General features: G+C 39.9%; 1 protein-coding gene across 3 annotated transcripts in view; it reads left to right on the top strand.

Moving 5' to 3' along the window:
• The first annotated feature begins 2,114 nt into the window (after positions 1 to 2,114).
• LOC109974564 (death-associated protein kinase 2) overlaps positions 2,115 to 5,999 on the top strand; it is a 27,301-nt gene continuing 23,416 nt past the window's right edge. Inside the window, exon 1 of one of the 3 annotated variants that reach the window (XM_020624804.1) lies at positions 2,115 to 2,352. The gene's annotated coding sequence lies outside the window, so the exon portion shown is untranslated. Of the gene's footprint in view, positions 2,357 to 5,999 lie in introns of all 3 variants that reach the window. The other 2 variants (XM_020624803.1, XM_020624802.1) reach the window with 2 other exon arrangements.

Genomic DNA, 5,999 nt, shown 5'->3' with positions numbered 1-5,999 from the left:
CAGTTCATATCATTGACTGTATATATGGTTGACAATGCGTCACCGCTTCCCTCCACTATGCAAACGTCAAGCCAAAATATCGTGAATACAGTGGCCACCATCTTTTTTTGCTACCAGAATTTGTGCAGCCAGAAGTGGAGCGACGGCACTGGACCGTCAATCAAAGCTGTCAAATCAGCCAAAATACACCTTTAAAAAAAAAAAACTTATCTTAACTTAACGAACATCAGTAAAATGATCACTTGTGCACAAACGAGAATAATATCTACCAAAAACAACAAATGACCTCTGGTAAAAAAAGGATTTGATTTGAGTTTTTAGTTCAGCTCATGTCCCTTCCACTAACATGGAGGCAGGATTTATGAGCTGTACTACAAACAGCCACCAGAGGCAATCGAGTCGCTGTCAGCCTGTCCATCGTAAAGTCAGTGGTTAATATATTATCAAAATTAAAATGAATCGCCTTTAAATGCCAAAAGAAATGTTTATATCAGCCTGCATTGTTAAACAGGTGGTATGATGGAAATAAAGAGCTTAGAGATGGATCAGGGTGAAAATAGAGCTCCTCCTCTTTCACACAACTGGATGTTTTCATATCTCTGTTAACACAACTCAGTAGTGAGGATTCCTTGTGTGGAGTTGTGTCCTGTAGCCTCCATGGCACAAGGTGCCCCTCTGCGGCTGTTTTTATCAATCAGATTCATCCAGTTATGTTGATTTGAATTCAGCATTACCGCATCTTTGTTTGAAGACAATCACAGATGACAGGAGAAATCCATCCAGACAGAACAGTCGGAATACTTAATTATCCCTTAAACAGAATGTGATGTCACAGTCACTCATTTCTCAGTCCAATGTGAAACACCCCAATCATATTATGCTAGAAACACTTTTGAATTATTCAGAAGACATCCTGAATAATCAGTTGTTTGCTGGTTTATTTTACAAAAACACTGCAGGTCAAATGCATTCTCTCACTGTAGCTGCAGGTGGTCCCAACAGAGGGTCTCAGCGAGCGGTCCCGAAGTAGTGGGCCCGTTACACTCAGACATTTTCTTTTACCATAAACCAATTGTCTAGAACTGCCTTCTTTCACCTGTGCAATATTGCAAAAATTAGCAGCATCCTGTCTCAAAGTGATGCTGAAAAACTGGTCCATGCATTTGTTACTTCCAGGCTGGACTACTGTAACTCTTTACTATCAGGATGTCCCAATAGTTCCCTAAAAAGCCTCCAGTTAATCCAAAATGCTGCAGCCAGAGTACTGACAGGAACTAGCAAGAGAGATCATATCTCTCCCATATTAGCTTCTCTCCACTGGCTCCCTGTAAAATTCAGAATAAAATTTAAAATCCTTCTCCTAACATACAAAGCCCTTAAGAGACCTCGTAGAGCCTTATCATCCTAACAGAGCACTTCGCTCTCAGAGTGCAGGTTTACTTGTGGTTCCTATGCTCTTAGCCCCCCCCTTTCCAGGAATTACTTGCACCCTTTCTCCTTCAGGTACTACCTATTGACAACTGCAGGCCTGCTACATTAATACCGTTTGTATATGGTTTGCTCTGTTTTTCTCCAGAAGATTCAAGAAATTATTGGACTTCATCAGTGACGTGGTCTTATTGATTACAGACACTTTCTGAATTTCTGAACAACTTCAACTGGACTAGATTTCTAGGTCGAAGACGTTTTACCTCTCATCCAAGAGGCTTCATCAGTTCTGAGTGACTGGTGTTGAGCCAGAGATATTTTTCCCCCTCGTGGTGTTTCAGTCCTTTGAGGGCCAAGAATGTCCCCTAACGACTGAGTCTTGTAGCCCAGTATCAGCGTACTATGACCTGGATGACTGAGAATCTGCACAGACATGTTTCTGAATTTCTATAAAGCAACTGAAGCCTACTGTTGAGCTGTTCCTGCTCTTTTTTAAATAAAGAATGTCAACAACAATTACATTTTGGACTAATAAAAATGTTAATGAATGTATGCAATTGTTTTTAATGTATTTTGTAAATTTCTTCTTCATTTCCTTTTTGCTTTTGAAACCTCTTGGATATTTTATGTTCCAGCTGTTCTTTGGTGATTTTAATAAAGATGTAATAAAAAAAAAAAGCTAAGGTGGGTCACGTAACAGCTGGTAGGAAGTGTCGTGAACGCCTCTTAAGGACTTTCAGCTCGTATTTACGGTAAATCGGACATGACATCAAAGTGTGAATGCTGTGTTTTCCGCATTCTGCGACCGTTTGTGAGCGTCGGGGCGACCTGAACGCCCAGAGCAGCGGAGACAGTGTCGGACGTCTTCAGGAGGCGAGCAGGGACGTTCCACGCACCATCTGCCCTGGAAGCCGAACCTACAGTGTGAGTACGTTCCGTTTCCGAGCTTCAGGCTGCTTCTACATTTGTGCCACCAGTGTGCAGACATATTTCTCGGTTGATCTCCTTTTTTCTTGAACTTATTACAGTATGTGAAATGTTGGAAGGAACCAGGCTTCAGTTTCAGCTATGATACTAGTGGAAGTCGAACATTTTTACTAATTGGAAACCTTTAAAAGCTGTAGGATTCGAGTGCTTCTTCCCTTCTTAAAACATTCCACAGAAGTCTACGATCGAAAAATGTTGTAGCCTATGTGTTGAACATGGAAAAGAAAACGAGTGTGACCCACACTGGTGGCACTTGTAGACAGTTTTCAGTGGCGAGGGCCACTTTGTTGCCAGAGGGGCCCTCACAGGGGCGTTGCTAGACATAAAGCTGTACTGGTGGACAGCCCCCCCCGTTAATCGAAGCACACGTTTTTTACTGAATGTTTACTGTATCCATGAAATGTGCTATGAACTTCCCTTGCTTGGCTTACTATCCCACTGCCTGCTGATCCTGAAACACCTACTGGTAAAAATCTTTATGAAGATATTTATTTCAACATACATTAACAACATTACATGTGTTTATAGTGTAAAAGTCTGGACCTATGTTGCTCATTTCTTTGTATTTTACAATAACAACTACTATAAGTTGATTGTCAAGCAGCGCCAGTTTGATTTGTCAAATTTAAACTTTCACAACAAATTAATCTATTAACAAATCATTAAAATAAAGAAAAACTTTTTTGTAACTCCTAAGGCCACATACATTTTTTATGCTCCAATTACTGCAAAATGGTATTGTGCAGGGAATGGCTGGTCACACATGCATCTCCATAGAGCTCCCTGCACAGATGTCTTCCTGCCTCAGGTTCACCCGTTTGTTAAAATGTATAAAACAAACAGTATTAGGACTATGTGACAAGAGCATCAATGTCGTCTTTTTACCAACTACATCCTGGCCTTCCCTCTCTTGTCTTCATCGCTCCCTCTCTCAGCCTCCTCTAAAGAATTTTCTAATGTCCATCTGCAGCAGTCAGTTGCATTTGAGTCAAAATAAGATCATCGGTATTATTCAGAAACATAATTTAATCTCTGTAACATACCTCAGTTTGTTCCTTTTTGTTTTGTGTGCAATACATGGATTGCTGCATGTATGCACCAGTGCACAGCTGCGATGTGCATACGTGCACACTGTGGTGTATGAACCACTGCTCCTCAGCTTGTATTTTGCGTTGGCATTCTCGATTAGAACAACAATTTTATATGTTATTGATGTAAATTAATCCACTGCCAAATACAGGAACTTCAATCAAATCAGCCTACAGACTGAACACCAGGCTCAGGCTGTTTTAATTCCCTCACAGACCATAAAATAAACCCTTATAATGTCAGGATTTGATTTTATTTTTAATAAAATTACACATTAAAAAGGCACAGTCATTCAGTAGCCTACTCAAGACAGATGAATTTGTACCAGGCTGCCTTGTTTTCATCAACCAGTAGTTGGGAACAGTCAAAAATGGTTGCTCTGGTGGGTTGTCTATAGAGGAAATGTGAACTATAGGATACTATAACATCAGAAAATGTGACACCCATAATGATAGATCACTTAGATATGAGAAATTTGGACTTCTCATTATAGTAGGCTACAATACATTTCCATCCATTCATTAGCTATAAAGCTTATCCTGGAGAGGGTCAGTGGGGTCAGTCTTAGCTGACACTGGGGGAGAAGCGGGGTACACCCTGGACAGGTTGCCAGTCCATCACTGACACATAGAGACAGTCAACTGTGAACTGTACTTAGAACAGAGGTAAATGTTAACTAAATACAAAATTAGAGGCACTTTACTGGCAAGAAAGATTCAACAATGTTGCCAAACCATAAAAATAAAGCCCATATTTTAACTGGCATAATGCAGATGTAGTAACGTCTCCAGCCTTACAACAATTCTCTCTAACGTTATAGAAACAAGGCATTAACAGACAATCTACACGTGTTTTTTAATCTTAGCATTAAGCTCCACCGAGTAGTGGAAACATCACTCCCTTTGAAGTAGCTGCAAGGTCGGTAAATCCAACTGGTGCTCGCTGCTTCTTCCCCCACACGACCACATACAGTCCCAAAGTAGTGAAATTAATTCCAACAGGTAGCGTAGCGCCAACAATAACATCATGGGTCATTAATTCACTGGTTAACCAGCATCACATCACATGCTGCAGACACACTGGCCTCAAGCAGTCAGGACATACAGGTACTGTGCTCTGGGGGAATCCAGGTTGTTGAGCTGATCATTCACTGCCGCGGGGGCTTCACAGGCCGGCTACTTGTAGGTTAGACCCGGTCAGGTAAAACAGCGAATATATTGATGCTAATACTTTTGTACTTTTACTTAAGCAGAGATGGCAAGAGTACACACACTTGTAACTCAAGTAGAAGTACTGATAATGTGTTAATAGTCTAGAAGTAGTGTTTCACACTCTTTACTCGTGTAAAAGTAAAAAAAAAAAATGTACAGGCTCTCAAATGTGCTAAGTATAAAAGTAAAAAGTAGTCTTTCGAAGGACATTTCTACCAGCTGTTTCTGTGTAAATTAAGCTGAGCCTCACATCATCATAATGTATTTCCCAGATTATTAAAACATGCTAATTAGATAGATAGATAGATAGATAGATAGATAGATAGATGTGTGTGTGTGTATTATAATATAATGTGTGTGTGTGTATTATAATATAATGTGTGTGTGTGTGTGTATGTCGTAGCCTCTATAGAAATGATGCACAACTTTACACTGAGTAGAACTAATAGACCAAAAAGGTGTTGTCCCCTCCCATATTCCTTTATATGGTGTCATGTAGGGAAGTCGGCTGTAAAGAGGGAAGTTGGTTACGTACAACTGAGGCCATACACTTTAAAGTAAGGAGAGGTATGAGACAGGGAGGGGAACTGGCTAAGGTAGCGCTATTATACATATTTCTACTTCTTCTTGATGGTTGGAAAAGAACATTCTGTGATAACCTTTTAAAGAATGCAAATGTATTGTCAGACAAAGAGACCAGATTTCTAGCCAGAGCAATTGTTCATTTATTGTACTGTAATGTTGCGGCCAACATTAAAAAAAATCCAAGAGTTACAAGTTTCACATCCCTACAGTAATATTGAAATTGAGAAGTAGTACACACACATGTGATCCAGAAGCTGGTGATGTCTACCTTTGACCTGGCTATTTCACAGAACAGGTTGTGTTGTACCGGTAAATCTAGGTAAGGAATGTACAGAAGGAAAATTGTTTATCCTGACTAAATTAATTTGTGTAGCACAAGTAAAATATCCTTAGACCTTGCCAAGATTTGCCAGGGCCACGAGGAGAGCAGAGATAAAAGGTCTATGGTGATTGTTTCTGTGACATCAAATACAAGGGAGCCTAAAGGGCAGCTTCGGCATGTTCGCTTAGGAATAATAACCAATTGTTGTTGCTTTTATAAGACACTATAATTAAAAGAGCACTTTATCAAATAAAATAACAATAAAACTAAATTACCCAAAGCAATTGCTCCTCCACTCAAATGACTAGTTATGCCTCCACACTGATGATAGCTGTTTCCGTGGCTTAATGTTTTCAGGTTGTCCATTTGTACATATT

Source organism: Monopterus albus, unplaced genomic scaffold, assembly GCF_001952655.1.
Source record: "Monopterus albus unplaced genomic scaffold, M_albus_1.0 scaffold339.1, whole genome shotgun sequence".
NCBI lineage: Eukaryota > Metazoa > Chordata > Actinopteri > Synbranchiformes > Synbranchidae > Monopterus > Monopterus albus.
Note: the sequence above shows the minus strand (reverse complement) of the source record. Positions and strands in the feature narration are given on the sequence as shown.